This window comes from Giraffa tippelskirchi, chromosome 5, assembly GCF_054371585.1.
Source record: "Giraffa tippelskirchi isolate mGirTip1 chromosome 5, T2T-mGirTip1v1.2.pri, whole genome shotgun sequence".
Taxonomy (NCBI): Eukaryota; Metazoa; Chordata; class Mammalia; order Artiodactyla; family Giraffidae; genus Giraffa; species Giraffa tippelskirchi.
This window is the reverse complement of record NC_137279.1, coordinates 170,250,627-170,269,067: the sequence shown is the minus strand read 5'-3', so window position 1 is coordinate 170,269,067 and position 18,441 is coordinate 170,250,627. Positions and strand designations below refer to the sequence as shown.

The following is an 18,441-nucleotide window of genomic DNA, read 5'->3' as shown; positions in this document are numbered from 1 at the left end:
TTGCTGACCTGCTCTGCTTAGGAAGATCAGGACTTAAAACTCCCAAAGCCACCTGATTGGCCACTGAGGGCTGTTTGCCCTCTCTGAGGCTCGATTTCCTCACCTGTTAAGGCAGCAGAACAAAACACTGCCTCTAGTGAAAGATTGATGCTACTCTGATGTTCAGCAATTCATTCAGTCAACCCTTGGTACTATGTGACAGGTACTGGTCTAGATGCTGGGGATGCAGCAATCTTTTCACCAGTGGTCGTCTCTGCTTGACTGTAAGCATCATGAAGGTAAGCACCAGCTCACAGTTCCAGCCCAGTTCCAGCCCACACAGGCGCTCAGTAAATGTGTGTGGTATGGAATGAATGAATGAGTCTACTTGTTTTACCTCCCACTCAACTGGGAGCTTCTTGGGAGGCTACGTAGTCCTCAAGGGCAGACATTAAGTATCACTTATCTCCTCATGTCCAGTTCCCAGCAGAGTGATGACCACCTTGATGCAAATTCCCACTTCCCACCACATGGGCCACTTCTCAGTGGCACCCAGGATAAAAAATTAACACCACCAGTGATGGACATTGAGTGCCTCCTGGTGTTACTCTGAGAAGGACACAATATCACTTATGCAGTGTTCCAGCCATGGGGGCAGCACCTGAATCTAGTCACAAGGAAACATCAGACAAACCCAGAAGGAGAAACATTCAACTGAAAAAGGAGCAGGCAGGGATGGGCAGACTCCATCTTCAAAAATGTCATTATCATAAAAGACAAATAAATGCCAAGAAAGTGATCCAGTTCTGATCCAGTTATAGGGAATTAAAAAGATATGACAACTAAGCAAAATGTGTGACCATAGACTACAGGGAGAAATGTTATAAAGGACATTATAGGGTCAACTGACAAAACTGAAATACCATCGGCATCAATGAAAGTGTTAATATTAGTTTCTTTGCTGCCATAACAAATTATCACAAATTTAGTGGCTTTAAACAGTGCAAATTTATTCAGGACATGGCCATCTTTAAGGGCCACTTTTCTGCCAACTCAGTCAATATTTGAAATAAGTATTGTATTAACGATAAATTTACAGAAGGTGATAACTGTTTATCAATTATGCTTATGTAAGAAGACATCCTTCTCCTTTAAAAATATGCTCTAAAATATTTAGAGGTTAAGGATTGCAATGTATGCAACTTACTGGCAAATGGTTTCAGGAGTAATAAATAATATACAGGGGGAGGGGAAATGACAAAGCAAATGTGATGGTTTACAACAGGTGATCCAGGATAAAAAGGATATGGGATTCTTTTGACTACACTTGAAATTTTCTGTAAATTTGAAATAATTTCCAAATTAAGTGTGTATGTGTGTGTTCTGGATTCTCAATAAGTGAGATTGCCAAAGAGCTGAGATAAGAGGTTTCCTGTGTCTTAGTTTCATCTCACCAAGTAGATGGAGCTCCTCAGAGGTTCCTCATTGTAGAGAGAAGAAAACCCTAGGTCTTCAACGTAGCATTCAAGCTGCTTCGTGACCTTCAGCCTCCTTCTCTGACAATCACATCTTCCATCTCCTATCTATTCCTTTATCCACACCCAATTACTCATCATCCCTCAAAACTGCATTATAACAATTTCTCCATTTATTAAGCAACTGGTGTGTACTGGGTCCAGCCCATGGCATTTCACTTAATCCTCAAGCAACCATTCAAGTTAGGCACCAGTATTTTCTCTTACAAATGGCAAATCATAGGCTCAGAGAGGCTGTTACTTAAGGTCATACAGCTAGAGCTAGAGTTTAAATCATGTCTCTCTGATTCTAAAGCCAGACTCTTTCTCACATACTACACTGCCCACCCTCCAAGTACTGATTCAATAAACATTTCCTAAGTACCCAGTCAGTGCTGGCCGCTATGACAGACTCTGGAGGTACAGTGCGATCAAATCCACTCCCAACCACTCAGTTCAGTTCAGTTCAGTCACTCAGTCGTGTCTGACTCTTTGTGACCCCATGGACTGCAGCACGCCAGGCTTCCCTGTCCATCACCAACTCCCAGAGCCTACTCAAACTCGTGTTCATCGAGTTGGTGATGCCATCCAACCATCTTATCCTCTGTCATCCCCTTCTCCTCCCGCCTTCAATCTTTCCCAGCATCAGGGTCTTTTCCAATGAGTCAGCTCTTCGCATCAGGTGGCCAAAGTATTGGAGTTTTAGCTTCAGCATCAGTCCTTTCAATGAGTATTCAGGACTGATTTCCTTTAGGATGGACTGGTTGGATCTCCTTGCAGTCCAAGGGACTCTCGAGAGTCTTCTCCAACACCACAGTTCAAAAGCATCAATTTTTCAGCACTCATTATTATTTTTAACAATTTTATTTATTTACTTATTTTTGGCTGCTCTGGGTCTTTGTTGCCGCATGCAGGCTTTGTCTAGTTGCAGGGAGCAGGAGCTACTCTGTGGTTGCAGTGCCCATGCTTCTCTTTGCAGTGGCTTCTCTTGTTGTGAAATACGGGCTCTAGGACATGCACAGCCTTCAGGAGTTGTGGCTCCTGGGCTCAGTAGTCGTGGTTCTCAGGCTCCAGAGCACAGGCTCAAGAGTTGTGGCTCACAGGATTAGTTGCTCCACAGCATCTGGGATCTTCCTGGACCAGAGATTGAACCCATGTTTCCTGCACTGGCAGTTGGATTCTTTACCATTGAGCCACCAGGGAACCCCAGCCTCCAGGAATGTATGATTTAGCCAGACAGACAGGGCCAGGACTGGGGCTGGAGTTAGGTAGGGGTCAGGGTCAATCAGTTCCCAGAGCTTCATCCAGAAGGCTATGATTCGAACCATAGTGGTCATGCAAGTAGAGGAGGACATCCTAATGCCCACTCTCAGCTGGTAGGATCAAGCCTGGTGCTTGCTTCACCACTGTTTCCTGGGTGAAGAGTCTAGGGTCCTTTTTATTAATAGTCAAGTCTCTGCTGCCCTCTAGTGGCAAATACGGAGATGACCGGAGGAGAGGCTTCACCAAAAAGACAGGGTAAATGTACAATAACGGAGTCTTGGGAATTCCGTGGCTGTCCATTTGGTTAAGACTCTGCCCTTCGGCTGCTGGGGGCCCAGGTTTGATCCCTGATTGGGGAGCTAAGATCTCGCAAGGTGCATGGCACAGCGAAAACACACACACACACAATTAACTGAGCCTCTGCTTAGCTGCGGTCTGTGAGCTGATTCCCAGGCTTGTCAACAGAGGCCTGGTGAAACATGGTTCAGTCTACCTCATCAGGAGAAGTGGTCGGCTTTTCTCAGATCATATATCAAGCTCCCAAGCTAACACCAGACACAGCCTCCGCAAAGACTGAGCCATGATGAAGGTCACAGCCTGAGCCTTATCCACAGGCTGCGTTCTGACCGTAATTAGAGACTACAGCCATCCTCAGACCTCACCAGACCTCCGCCAGTCCCCTGGTCCACTCCCCGTTGTTTAACACCACCATTATTAAAAACTAAATTCTACATATTTAAAATTATATAAGCTGTATAACAAAACAAAGATAATACAAAATGTATTACTCCTGAATTATTTTATTACATTTTATTTACTCTTCTCCATGCTCTTGAGGTTATTTAGATCTCTGCATCTGCATGGCCCAAATACTACATAACAGTGTGCTGGGGTGCTTCTCCCCCCATCTCTGTCGCCAGGGACGTCACATTGGTTGCTTGAAATCACCACGGTGAGAGTATTTACACCACAGAAATCAGTAAACACTACAAAACAGGCTTGAGTTATTGTTTTGCTAATTGTCTAGACCAGAAATTAGCAAACCACAGACATGTTATTTTTGTATGGTGACCTGAGAATGATTTTTGCATTTTTTAAATGCTAAAAAAAAATAACAAAAGGATAATACCCAAGAGAAACCATAGGAAGCTAAAATATTTACTCTCTGGCTCTTTACAGAAAGAGTTTGCTGTACTGTGGTCCACACCTAGGAAAGTGAAGGAGAAAACGTTAATACTGCAGATTATTAACATGTCAGGTCTTTAGCTGTTACACTGTAAATCCATAAAATATTCAGGAGATATTTTTCCAGCTTTGAAAGCTATTATCTAATGCAGAAAAAAAAAATCATTGACATCACTGACAAACGGGTAAAATTCCAAAATGTGTAGTACTGAAGCTGAAAGAGGTTTAAATCTAATTTCAATAATTTGTATGAATTTTAGGCAACAATTTCACAGAAGAACATACATCTGATTTATTGACTAAATTTAAGTGAGAAAAGAGCATATTGGAATGCATCTCTCTTTGTCAAATAATGATTGAATGACAACCATCAGTTAGCCACACATGTAAAAATTTGACAAATATCAGTGAAACTATCCTGTGAGAATCAATTAGATAGATAGAATTAATAATAAAGAATATTACATATTTTATTGTTGCAAACTTTTTACTCCTATCAGTAAAAATTTATAATAAAATTATGGATGCATACACATGCATATATTTTTAGATGGCTAGTTGTTAAAATTTTTTCAGCACACCCCTACCCAGAAGTTTTCAAATACCTGTTAACTCTATCCCTCATTTGGTAAAAGGCCAGGTTTGCCCTGGAGAAGGCAATGGCACCCCACTCCAGTACTCTTGCCTGGAAAATCCCATGGACGGAGGAGCCTGGTAGGCTGCAGTCCGTGGGGTCACTAAGAGTCGGACACGACTGAGCGACTTCACTTTCACTTTTCCCTTTCATGCACTGGAGAAGGAAATGGCAACCCACTCCAGTATTCTTGCCTGAAGAATCCCAGGGACGGCGGAGCCTGGTGGGCTGCCATCTATGGGGTCGCACAGAGTCGGACACGACTGAGGTGACTTAGCAGTAGCAGGTTTGCCCATGTCCACCAACACCCAGCCCCTTCTTTCCATGGACCTCACCATCATTTTCTCTCTTCTCTTTTTCCAGAACTTTTATCTTTCAGATTTTGGACCTCTGTTTTATTTTTGCTCTTATGTTTTCTACCTTTTTTTTTTTTGCTTCCATTTTAGGTTATCTCCTCAGCTTTATCTCATAGCCCCTCAATTGAGTTTTTCATTCACACTCTCAAGTATTTAACACCCAATATCTGTTTCTTCACTAATCATTCTCTTTATGGCATCCTGTCCTTTAATGGATGCAATAGCTTCTCCTCTCTGAAAACATGCACGATAGTGTGTTGAATATTTTTTAAGTGTTTATCTCCATATACAATCTGTTTCTGCCAAGTAGCCGTTATCCATTTGTTTGCTTGTTTGCTTTATTTTGTCTTGTCTCTATCTTTTCTACTAGACACCTTCCTTGGCTCTCTGGTGATCCTTTGTTGTCTTTATTTGAAGCATTACTGAAAGAATGAAGGGTCCTTGAAGAAATGTCTGATTCCTGAACCAGAGCAGCGAAAGTAGTAGATGAGGCCAGAACATCTCCGTGACAGCTGTGCTCAAAGAATGACATAATGATGGACACAAGAACCAGCCTAAAGGAGCTCCTACAGGATAAACCTGGAATATATTGAGTAGATATATTAAGTAGATATAGATGTAGACTCAGAGAGATTACAGTAGTAACAGATTGTAACTCACTGATTGAAATAAAATCCATGAGTCCACATTGATGTAACTTTATAAATAAATATATGGTAATTAAAGGAAGCTCTTCCTTATCCCAGAAACCCAACTAATAAATATAAAAGGAATTATGGAATTAAAAAATTACCACCAGATAGCATCATGATAAGAATGGTTTAAGAAAGAATCGATGATACTAAAACTAGTGAGTGATAGATATTAATTATAAAGGGGAAACCAATAACACTGGAGAAATGTGACACATACCTCCTTAAGCACTTGATTGAGGTTCACATCACTGGCAATGGGATGAAGAGATGCCATGGGCCTCCTGAATGATGCATCAAGAACTGAACCATTTCTGCAGTGTTCCTGCCAACAGTGCATAAATCAGGGGGAAACATCAGAAACACAATCTGAAGGACATTCTGAAAAATACCTGTCCTGAACTCTTGGAGAAAATTGTCAATATCATGAAGGCAAAGAAATACTGAGGAACTGCTTCAGATGATAAGAAACATGATAACTAAATGCAGCACATGATCTGGCCTTTTCTTCTTTAAAGGATATTGTTGGCACATCTGGCGAAATCTGAATAAGGTCTGTAGATAAGATGACAGCCCTGAAACAATGTTAATTTCCATGTTAAAAAGAACGTCCTTGGTTTTGAGAAACACTCACTGAATTATTCAGTGATAAAAGAACTTTATGTTTAGTAGAAAAATAACAGGAACATAGGGGAATTTGGTGAAGAGTAGACAGGAATTCTTGCGATTTGTCTATAAGTCTGAAATTAGCACCCCCACCCCAAAAAAAATAGTTAAAAGAAAAAATTAAAAAGCTGATTGGGAGCTGTGGGGCTTGGGGCTTGTTGACAGTGGCCACCCCTGGGATGAAGTCTGCCAGAGGTCTGACTGGGCCATTTCATTAGGTGCTGCCCTCGTCCCAGGATCATATTCCAGTCTTCTGCTTCAAGATGCCTGCCTGGCCAGGTGCCAGGAGCTGAGGCGGGCAGGGAAAGGGGCATTGTCCTGGGGATTCCACAGACATTCAGGATGTAAACAGTCACTTAATCTCCTTCTTTCCTGCCCTCAGGTCTCTGTTTCCCCCAGGTCAGAGACCCCCTGTTTTATACTCTCCAAAGAATAATCCTCTAGTTTCCTGCCCACTTGGGTGGGCGAGGGGAGGGACGGGGGTGGATGGGTGTCATCTAGCTGCCATGCTGTGCTTAGTCGCTCAGTTGTGTCCGACTCTTTGGGACCCCATGGACTTTACCCCCCCAGGCTCCTCTGTCTATGGGATTTCCCAGGCAAGAATACCAGAGTGGGCTGCCGTGCCCTCCTCCAGGGGATCTTCCCAACCCAGGGATCGAACCCAGGTTTGCCACATTGCAGGTGGATTCTTCACCACTGAGCCATCAGGGAAGCCCAAGGCACTGTACTTTAGTGAAATAAGCCAGTCACAAAAGGACAAATATCCAGATACATATAAAAAGTATCTAGAATAGCCAAATTTATAGAACCAGAAAGTGGAACAGTTGTTACCAGGGGTTGAGAGGAAGAGAGAATGGGCAATTAGTATTTAATGGGTACAGAATTTCAGTATGAGATGATGAGAAAGTCCTGAAGATGGATAACAGTGATGTTTGCCCCACAGTATGAATGTAATTAATGCCACTGAGTTGTACACTTAAGAATAATTAAAATGATAACATTTATGTATATTTTACTACAATAAAAATAAATTAAAAATATAGTACTGGAGTGTGAAGTCAAGTGGGCCTTAGGAGCATCGTTGTTGAGTTGCTAAGTCATGTCTGACTGTTTATGACCCCATGAACTGCAGTGCATCAGGCTACCCTGCCTTTGACTAACTCCCTGTGTGGTGTGGTTAGTCATCCAGTCATGTCCAACTCTTTGCAACCCAATGGACTGTAGCCCGCCAGACTCCTCTGCCTATGGGGATTCCCAGGCAAGAATACTGGAGTGGGTTGTCATGCCCTCCTTCAGGGGATCTTCTGAAGCCAGGGATCGAACCCAAGTCTCCTGCATTTCAGGCGGATTGTTTACCAGCTAAGCCATCAGGGAAGCCCAAGAATACTGGAGTGGGTAGCCTATCCCTTCTCCAGGGGATCTTCCCGACCCAAGATCTTCTCAACCCAGGAATTGAACAGGGGTAGCTGAGCTACCAATCAGGTGGTCTGTCTACTGCTCTCTTTTTTCAGCCCACCTACTTCTAGAAGTGCCTGAGCTTTTGGAGGGTTCCCAGTGTAAACCCAATTGCTTGCATAGACCAGTGGGGGTGTAACATGCAGCTTTCTGAAGTCTTTTGACTCAAATGAGCTCCTAGCTTCCTTGCTGCTGGCATCTCCTCTCCTGTTCACTAAGTCCTTGCGGCTTTAAATCTATTAATCAAATCTTTTTGCTGTCATTTTAGTGGAGTTTCAGGAAAAGAACATACGTGTCCAGCCTGTCATCTTTGGTTGGAAGTCCTTTGCTGTGTTTTCTAATCTTTCTACAAAGACTGCACATGCCTAATACAGTTTTAAAATATATTTAAGCATGTGAGTTAAATATTGTGAAATCATATAAAACAGTTTAAGAAGAGGATGTTCATCAGGTTTCCAACGGGAGAATACCTCGAATGGGCTGGGGAGTGTAAGAAAGGAATCCAGAGATGCCCGCGCTTTCAGACCACGAAGGCGAATAAATTCCCCTGTGTACTCATAGTGACCACCGCGACCTGCAGTTACAACCGCAACAATTAAAAGGGAGACCACTGGGTGTGGCGGGCAGAGCGGTCCTTAGGGTGATGAGGCTAGCGAAAAACCGTCACAGTTTCTCAGTTCAAACTTCACCGAATTTCAGAGGCAACGGGACGCTTGCACACCCAGATCGGCCGAAGCCCTCCTCGGGCTTGAAGCTCAGGAAGGAGCCGAGCAGCGTAGCGTTCTCGCGGGCAGCGGAGAATTGGGGCGTGGGGGGAGTCACACAGAACCGAGGTGAGAGCCAGGCCTCTGTCCCCTGCACCTAGATGAGGTCAGATAGGTCCGGGGGCGGGGGGAGGCGGGGAGCCAAGTCCAAGGCTGAGTGCCAAACCCACACCCTTGTCTGAAGCGGGCAGAGGGTGAGCCTCCAGCGTGGCATCACCTCTGGATGCACCAGGCTCACCCCAGCTGCGTGCTCAGGTGCGCGGAGCCCGGAAGGGGTGGAGCCCGAGAGAAGCGACCTTTCCATCTAGGGCCACACGGGGGCAGCAGAGGACAGGCGGAGAAGACAGAGGGTCTTGGGATGGGGGTGGAAGAGGGTAAGGAGACGGGGAGAAAGACCTAGAGAGGGCTAAAAACACACACACACACACAGACAAAAGATGAAAGTGAAGGCAGTAAAATGAAGAGAGGGGAGACAGGCAGCCAGACATTCAGTAAAGGTGAGCCTGGAAGCCCCAGAGCCACAGGGGGGCTAAGCACTGCTAATCCTGACAGTGACCCCTCCGGGTGCTGTTTGAGCCTGCGATAGAGTACGGCGAACCCATTTCATTGACGAAGGAACTGAGGAAGAGAGAGGACTGTGGTCAACTGTTAGGACGCGGAATCGTCACTAGGTCGTTTCCTGGCTGGGTTAACTTCGCTGCCTCACTTTACTTACTTGTCTCACGGGGTTGTTGTGAGGATTAAATGAAATAACGTATATAACGTGCTAGACTAGCACTCAGCATAAAAGCCAACAATTATTGTGTTTTTCTACCTTGTGACAACAGGTTAGAACGTTTTATCCATTTAAAAACTTCGTTATCTATTTTTTAAGTTTTTTCTGGGAAATTATTTACAGGTATCTTCCTCCTCCCTTGCCCTTTTTAACCTTTACACATATCACAAAATCAACCAAAATGTTTGCCTACTCTGAAATCTGAATCCTAATTAGTGGGAAAAATTTAAACTTGGTTGGCACATCACACTTTAAAAGTATATGTATCTCTTTTTTTTGCACTATCATTTTATTTGGACATCAGATTATAAACAAGACAAATAAGTAAAATCCAGTGTTAGGAAATAAAAAGAATTTTAAAAGAACAATCAGAGTGAAGAAAGTCAGAAAGAAAAACATCAGTACAGTATATCAACGCATATATATGGGATTTAGAAAGATGGTAACGATGACCCTATATGCGAGACAGCAAAAGAGACACAAATGTAAAGAACAGACTTTTGGACTCTGTGGGAGGAGGCTTGGGTGGGATGATTTGAGAGAATAGCATTGAAACATGTATATTACCATATGTGAAACAGATCACCAGTCCAGGTTTGATGCATGAGACAGGGCCCTCAGGACCAGTGCACTGGGATGACCCTGAGGGATGGGATGGGGAGGGAGGTGGAAGGGGGGTTCAGGATGGGGGACATATGTACACCCATGGCTGATTCATGTCAATGTATGGCAAAACCCACTACAATATTGTAATTAGCCTCCAATTAAAATAAATAAATAAATTTTCAATAAATAAATAAAAAGAACAATCAAGACAAATGAGTCACAAGGGAAAGGAGAGTTCAGTTTAGATAGGTATGTGACTTTTGAACTAGTCTGTGATTTGTATCATTCTGTAACTTAATTTCTAAATATACCAAGTGAATTGATAATTTAATCTCTCAATTGTAATGCTGTAATTTTAAAAAACTAATGTGAATTAAAACATGAAGAGATTTTCATCTTGTTAGTTTTTTTCTTTTGCTGTATGAAAGATAATTTTTATATCATGTTTTGGGAGTAATAACAGCTTGTTTGCTCTATATAAATACTAGTGGAGATTCTCCTGTAACTAACAAAATCATTATTGAAAAATAATAACCTCAAAACATGCAGGGGGACCTTGGTTTCCAAGTTTGCTCAGTGCTGCTGAAAATATTCCCTCCATCCTATAGATGGGGAACCTGAGGCTCAGAGGGATTCAGTGACTTGGCACACGGACTTGAGCCAGGGAAGACCAGAGCCAGAACTTAAAATCAGGTCCTTTGACCTTTCCTTCCATGGCTGGCTGACTCAGCGGGAGACAGGAAGTGCCTACTCAGCCCAGGGGCTAAAATTGGGTTCCACTGTCTAGCGGAGCGCAGCCTGATGCCATGACTTGGCAGGGGCTCGGCAGTGGCTAGCAGCATGTTTTGCTCTCAAGCGGCTTGCTGCAGGGCTTGAAAGGTCAGCGCTGGACCGCGTTGGGAAGTCTGTCAGATGGGCCCACCGTCGCTGTCAGGAACAAACATCTGGACAGGGAACACAACAAACAGGTGGCAAGGGAGGGGCACATGCTGGCACAGGAGGAGGGAAGCATGTAGTCTCCCAGAGCTGGGCCCCAGGTGCAGCTGGGCGCCCCTGGCTCAGATACTTAGACTCCCTCCCCCGCCCCACCCTCTTCATCTGCAAAATGGGGATAACAATGGTCCTTTCTTCCTCAACAAGGCAGATGGGAGGGTGGAATGAGGTGACAAATTTGAAGGGCCAGCCCTGTGCACAGAAGCTCCAAGCAAGGAGCTCCTTTATTATTACTTAAAAAAGGAATAATACTCTTTCAGGATTATTTCAAAGAGTAAAACAAATGAAGGTATTTCAGCACTTCGGACACAGCAGACGCTCAATGGAGACTTCAGTGGCATCTGCTGCCACGCCTTGGAGTGCTGGAGACCCCCGGGGGGATGCACACCCCCACATGGGTTGGTCTTTTCAGCCAACAACAGTAACTGGTGGACAGAACCCGTGGTGCCCCCCAGCCATGCCCTTCAAGAAGGATGTGTGCCCAGAACAGTGAGGCCGGTGTAGGAAAGTGAGCTTGGGGCTCCCTCAAGGAGGCCCTGCTGAGCTCTGCTGGGCCCACTGGTGGCCAATGGGGCTCTCTCCTGTGCACCAGCCCTCAGTCTCACAGATGACCCCAGACTCCGCCCGTCAGCTGTGGCCCCAGAACAGATGACCTGCCCTCCGGCTTTCCCCTTCACCAGTTGCCAGCATCCTCCACCACCCTTGCCCCTGTCTTTCTGTCCCTTCAAAAACCGGGATCCTTCCTCCTGCCCAAAGCCACCCTGCAACCCACACCCCTCTTCATCCATCAGCTCCTCCTTCTCCAGACACCCCCTCACACCTGCCCTCCAGCTCCAGCAGGTCACCCTCCCCCGGTCTTTGCCTCCTCCACACACTTGCAGCGTTGCAGCCCCCACTCTCCTCTCCCAGTTCCCTCCCTTGGCTTCCATCCCTGCCCCTAACAAGAGTCCTTGTCCCCTCCTGTCTCTGACTCTGTCTAGAAAGCTTTGAGAGTTTTTCAAACAAGCAAATGAAAGAAAACCTGGTTTCTATTTGCTAAAGCAGCCCCTTGGCAGCCTGTGGCAGTGATGACCTCCCTCCTTTGAGAAGGTCCCATGTCCCCTTGATCAGGTCATCCCAGGTTTCCCTCCTTCCTCTCCAGCCACATCTCTGCTTGGCAGACTCTTCTTCCCTGCTGACAATTCCTGAAACCTCTGTCTCCAGCCCAGAGATCTCTCCTAAGCACAGACTCACATGCCCAGATGCCCCATCCATCTCCACTTGTGTGTCCCACAGAAACCTCCAACTCAAAAGGTTAAAACCTGAGCTGACTTCCACCCAAACTGCTCGTCCTCTCCATCTTGGACATGGCCATCTCCACACCCTCTGTCAAATAAGCCCCAAACTTCAGCATAACCCAGCACTTCCATCTTTTACTCGCCCCCAACCAATTCACATTTACCTCCTGCCAGCTTCTCTCCCCAGCTCCCTCAAGTCCCCCTTCCCCCAGACACCCTGGGACATCCAGCCCACCTCCCCTGGGAAGTCTTTCCTGCCAGTCCAGGAGCCACTAGCAGCTCCACCTGCAGCTCCCCTCCCCTCTGTCACGTAGGTCCCAAAGCCAAGGGTGCAAACTGGCAACTCAAGGACCAGGGTCAGCCTCCAGAAGTGTTTTACCCACCCCACCATGGACTCAACACAAAGCTTTTGAAAATGAGCCACTGTCAACTGTATTAGTTTCTGAAGGCTGCCAACAGAGTATTACAAACTGGTTGGCTTAAAACAATAGAAATTTATTCTCTCACAGTTCTGAAGGCTGAAGTTCAAAATCAAGGTGTGGGTAGTGCCTTGCCCTTCCATTACCCCACAACCAAAGGCTCTAGGGAAGCCTCCTCCCTGAATCAGGAGGAGTGGCAGTGTTGATCTCCCTCCTTCAAGAAGGTCCTACATTTGCTTGATGAGGTCACTCTAGGTTTCCCTCCTTCTCTTAGGGCTTCCCAGGTGGCTCAGTGGTAAAGAATCTGCCTGCCAATGCAGGAGACACGGGAGATGCGGGTTTGATCCCTGGGTTGGGAAGATCCTCTGGAGAAGGAAACGGCAACCCACTCCAGTATCTTTGCCTGGAGAATCCCGTGGACAGAGGAGCCTGATGGGCTACAGTCCATGGATCGCAAAGAGTCAGACACAGTTAAGCACACACACACACACACGCTGGTTGATGCTGGCAATCCTTGGCACTCCTTAGCACGTGGCGGCACAGGTCCAGTCTCTGCCTCCGTCTTCACATGGCCGTCTTCCCTCTGTGTATCTCAATCCTTGTTTTCTCTTCATATAAGGACACAGGCATTGAATTAGGGTCCGCTCTAAACCACAGGACTGGGACTTCCCTGTTGGCTCAGTGGCCAGGTCTCCACGTTCCTGTTTCATTCCTAATCAGGGAACCAGATCCCGCATGCCACAACTAAGAGTTCAGAAGCGGCAACTAAACACCCCACACGCCACAACGAAGGTTGAAGATCCCACATGCCGAAACTAAGACTTGGCACTGCCAAATAAAGTAAATAAATAAAAATAAATATTTAAATAAATAAATAATAAACCATAGGACTCCATCTTATATATGCGAAGCCCCTATTTCCAAATAAGGTCATGTTCAGAAGTACCACATGAACAGGAATTTGGCAGGGACACTATTCAACCCAGTGTATTTAAAATTGGGAGATTATACATAAATATCTAGATTACCACCCTTCTTTTTTAAAAAAAGATCTGATCCTACATCATTCTCATACATTACTTTGCCAACAAAGGTCCGTCTAGTCAAAGCTATAGTTTTTCCAGTAGTCATGTATGGATGTGAGAATTGAACTATGAGGAATGCCGAGCACTGAAGAATTGATGCTTTTGAACTGTGGTGTTGGAGAAGACTGTTGAGAGTCCCTTGGACTGCAAGGAGATCCAACCAGTCCATCCTAAAGGAAATCAGTCCTGAATATTCATTGGAAGGACTGATGTTGAAGCTGAAACTCCAATATTTTGGCCACCTGATGTGAAGAACTGACTCACTGGAAAAGACCCTGATGCTGGGAAGGATTGAAGGCAGGAGGAGGAGGGGATGACAGAGGATGAGATGGTTGCATGGCATCACCAACTCAATGGACATGAGTTTGAGTAAGCTCCCGGAGTTGGTGATGGACAGGGAGGCCTGGTGTGCTGCAGTCCATGGAGTCGAAAAGAGTCGGACACTACTGAGCGACTGAACTGAACCGAACTGACTGAGGCGCCTACGTGGTGACAAGTGGCTGGAGCAGAAAAGTCTTCTCATTCCCACATATACTGGGCACACGATCTCCACCCACCACAGTCCCTACACTGAGGGGTCTAACAACTTTGACAGCAGGCCAGGATTAGAGACCACTCCCCTACACACACCCTACCTCCTTAAGACTAGCAGTGAGGTTCTATCAGAGTAAGAGGGAGTAGCAAAGCAGAGGGTATGCAACTCTTTAAGAGGCAACTGCCTTCCACCCAAGCATTTCTCTCATTGACATCACCTCCCTGCTTCTTGGAATTTTCACCTGGAGCCTGGCTGTACATTAATGACATGTTTATGTAACTGGCTATGGCTGGAGGTACCACTCACTCTGCACACGCCCACCCACAGCCCTTGTCCTAACTCTTCCACCACCAGCATCTCCACTGCTTTCCGTAAAGGGCTTCCTCTGGCTACCAGAGCCCATTTTCCCACCCCACCCCCTTGCTGGTTCTCAACTGACCGACTGAGTTCCTGTATAAACCCCACCCCCTCACCCTCAGCGGAGGGCTCCAAGGCGCGTGTTCTCCAGGGTTTTCCGGCGCGATATAAGCTCCAGCTGCTCACTGTGGGGACACCGTCAGGTGGCGCTCCGCCTCACTTCCTCTCTGCCCTGGGGAAGTGCCTTCTGGATCTCCCCTCAGATAACCTGTTTACACAAGAGCCCTTATCTCAGGGTCAGCTGCGGAGGAAACCAGAGTTGAGGACAGAGACGAGGTCTGTTTGCTTTGTTCATCTCCACAGCACACAGCACAGTGCAGGCACGCATCTAGTCAGCTGTGTGTGTCGACCCCTGCAGTCTCCTCTCCAGCCAGGCCTGGCTTAGGTGTTGGGAGACAGTGATGAGAGCGCCACTGTTTCCTGCCCTCCAGGAGCTTCCAATCCAGGGAAGAGATCAGAGATGGCTGCCTCCCTAGAAGCCTACCCCTTGGCCATGGAAAAAAACTTAGGAATGTGAAAAAGTGGGGAAACAGCACAAACTAACAAAGAGTGAGAACTAAGATGAATGAGCTGATCCTTCATTCACCTGGCAAAAATCCACTGAGGGATATCCTGACAGGCACACAAACACACAAACAGGCCAACAGAACACCAAGAGGGCAGTGGTCTGATAGGAGCAGAGAGACTGTGGCAGCACCAAGGAGGGCTAACTCAGCCTGGCAGGGCAGGACCCTAGAGGAGGTGTCTCCTCAGCTGAGTCTTAAAGGATAGGAAGATATTTGCAAGATATTAAAAGGAAAAAGGATTCTAGACAAAGAAACTGCACAGAGAATCGTAGAAAGGTATGAAGACGATTCTGTTTAGGGAACTGTAAGTGGCTTGGTATGGCTGAGACAAGGAGAGGGCTCAGAGGGAGGAGGAGCCAGGGGCAAGATTATGGACAAGTTTCTCCGTGCTAGACAGAGGCATTCAAACCTCTTTGGGACTGTTTTCTCCTCAGTGGAATGAACATGACGAGGCTCTTATAAAGCTAAGACGTACTAATGCAAGAACAGACCTTTATACAACAGCTGGCATTTCACTGGCTCTCAGGGAACTGCAGCTACTTCATCCTGAGAACATGAGAAGTCATTGTAGGACTTGAAACAGCACAATAGCGTGGTCAGCTAGGAGCCCTGGGAGACACCAGCAAGGAGGTTGTTGGGATCATAAGGGAGATGTCAGCTGCCTGGAGCCCTACCCTACCTACACAGTGCCAACAGCCTCTTATGTGTCTGCCTGAGAACTCTCTCTAGCGCTGCAGTCTTCTCAGGTACGGGCAAGGCAGGCCGGAAATGCTGAGGAGTTAACGCCCTAGAAACAACCTAACCCAAGAAGAGTTGGGAGTTGGTGGTAAGTCCTCCCGCCTCCTGGATCTCAGGGGGTCTTCGCTTGTTCTGAGCTCCAGGTGATGATAGAGGCAACCCACTTATTAGCTTAACTTTTACTAGCTTTTCTCCATTTCCTGACTCATTTCTGTATTCCTCATTGTGTCTCCTAGAATCATCTTCCAAATAAATGACTCACACCCCAATTCTTGTCTCAGGATATACTTTCAGGGAAATCCAAACTGAGTAGTTGGTAACTGACCCCCCCGAGAAAGCAAATGTCAGCAGGAAATTCCAGAATTAAATGGCTAGCCAGCCAGATGGCAAAAAAAATCCCATTTCTGGTGGAAAGTGGGAGGCTTTAGCAGCATCACAATTCATGACTCTTACCTGTGATGGGTGGGCTGGGCAGATAAATAAGTGGAAAGGGAATCCAAGCTATGTAATAGCTCCAGCGATTGAAAGATATGGAGGCAACGTAACTATAAGGATCATGGAGTTGATTAACTTTTGTTATCTGCCGCAAGAAGCCTCAAAGAAAGAGAATCTGATAGGCTTAATAAAGTCCACTAGCAACTCAGAGCATATTATGAAAACTAAAAGGGCTCCATAGAACAAAGAAACATTTATCTCTTACAACTGCAAGACAGACTGTGTCAAAAATCAGCCCAAAATTTGATTGTAAGCAAGGCCGGGTTACAAAAGAGGCTGAATCCACAGGCCTGGTAAGTCATGGGCTAAAGTTAGGGTCCAAAGGGCAGAAGAGACCCTGAGACTTGGGATTCAGATTTAAGAACTTCAGACTGCCACATTCTCCTGGACCCTGTAATGGTGTCACAAATACCTCCCTTCCCCTCATAGACATGAGAAGCTTCCCATTGCCAGGATATCAGGCCAAGTCCTCACCCAAAACAAATGCTCTCCAAGATAATGGTCCTCCTGCTTCCAACCATGCCACCCCACCCCACTGCCCATGACATCCAGTCCAAAAACTACAGAATGATCTCATAATGACTAGATGGAGTAGTTCAGTCACTCAGTCATGTCTGATTCTTTGTGACCCCATGGACTGCCACCCACCAAGCTTCCCCATCCATCACCAACTCCCAGAGCTTGCTCAAACTCACGTCCATCGAGTTGGTGATGCCATCCAACCATCTCATCCTCTGTTGTCCCCTTCTCCTCCTGCCTTCAATCTTTTCCAGCATCAGGGTCTTTTCCAATGAGTCAGTTCTTCGCATCAGATGGCCAAAGTATTGGAGCTTCACTTCAGCATCAGTCCTTCCAATGAATATTCAGGACTAATTTCCTTTAGGATGGACTGGCTGGATCTTGCAGTCCAGGGAACTCTCAAGAGTCTTCTCCAGCACCACAGTTCAAAAGCATCTATTCTTTGGTGTCAGCTTTCTTTATGGTCCAACTCTCACATCCATACATGACTACTGAAAAAAATCATAGCTTTGACTATACAGACCTTTGTTGGCAAAGATGGAGTAGTACTGGCCCTTATATTGAAGATAACAGATTATTCACCATCAAAGCAACAGGAACTGACTAATAAATAGTTTCAGAAGCAACTAGAAGATGAGGGTGTTGGACCATGGGTGGAAGAAAACTATAAGGCTGGATAGGAGATAGTTGTTGAAGTGGGTGCTCCTATCACTCAAGACTTAATAGCCTGACAAGGAAGTTCAAAGTGAACCTTAATATGTTGCTAGAGATGACAATGGCCTCCAGTAAATGAGGTGGAAATACCATAGCTACCTTGGCAAAGTGTTGTGGAAGAGGTCAGAGGCTCAGAGTGGTGGGTATTCTAGAATGGATTTATGATGTAAGGCCAGACAGCCACCAATGGACTAAGTCCTGTAGTAGGGCTAAAAGACATTCAATTTACTAAGTGGAGGGGCTTCCTTGATAGCTCAGTTGGTAAAGAATCCACCTGCAATGCAGGAGACCTGGGTTCAATCCCTGGATTGGGAAGATCCCCTGGAGAAAGAAAAGGCTACCCACTCCAGTATTCTGGCCTGGAGAATTCCATGGACCATATAGTCCATGAGGTCACAAAGAGTTGAAAATGACTGGGCAACTTTCACTTTCACACTTACTGAGTGACTGTGCATTGTAGAATAATAAGAGATGTACTGGAAGAAACTCAGTGGTAGCTTTCCTCTGTAAGCCAAGTTGATAGTAAGGATGCAGCTATGGAACTGGTCTACCTAGTGGTGGTAGGAATATAGAAATCTGAACTCTCAGAGGCCAAGTGGTAGCATTTAAGCATCAGAGGCAAGGTTGATGGGCCACAAAAGTAGAATGGTAACCAGAGACTCTGATCCACAGAGGGATATGTGGCGATGGCTAACAGACCACAGTATTCCCAGAGATGAGATAGATGGGCAGCTATCTAGAGCGTAGACTTATAAATCAAAAAAATACAAGAGCATGGAAGATGGAGACTGATA

At 45.8% G+C, this 18,441-nt stretch overlaps 1 long non-coding RNA gene across 1 annotated transcript; it reads right to left on the bottom strand.

The window, feature by feature from the left end:
- Nucleotides 1-5,247: 5,247 nt before the first annotated feature.
- On the bottom strand, nucleotides 5,248-16,956 carry LOC145504515 (uncharacterized). Its single transcript, XR_014052261.1, has 3 exons — nucleotides 16,889-16,956; nucleotides 5,844-5,948; nucleotides 5,248-5,510 (listed from the first exon to the last, which is right to left on the bottom strand). It is a non-coding gene; the product is annotated as an uncharacterized LOC145504515 (long non-coding RNA).
- Between the last annotated feature and the right edge of the window lie 1,485 nt (nucleotides 16,957-18,441).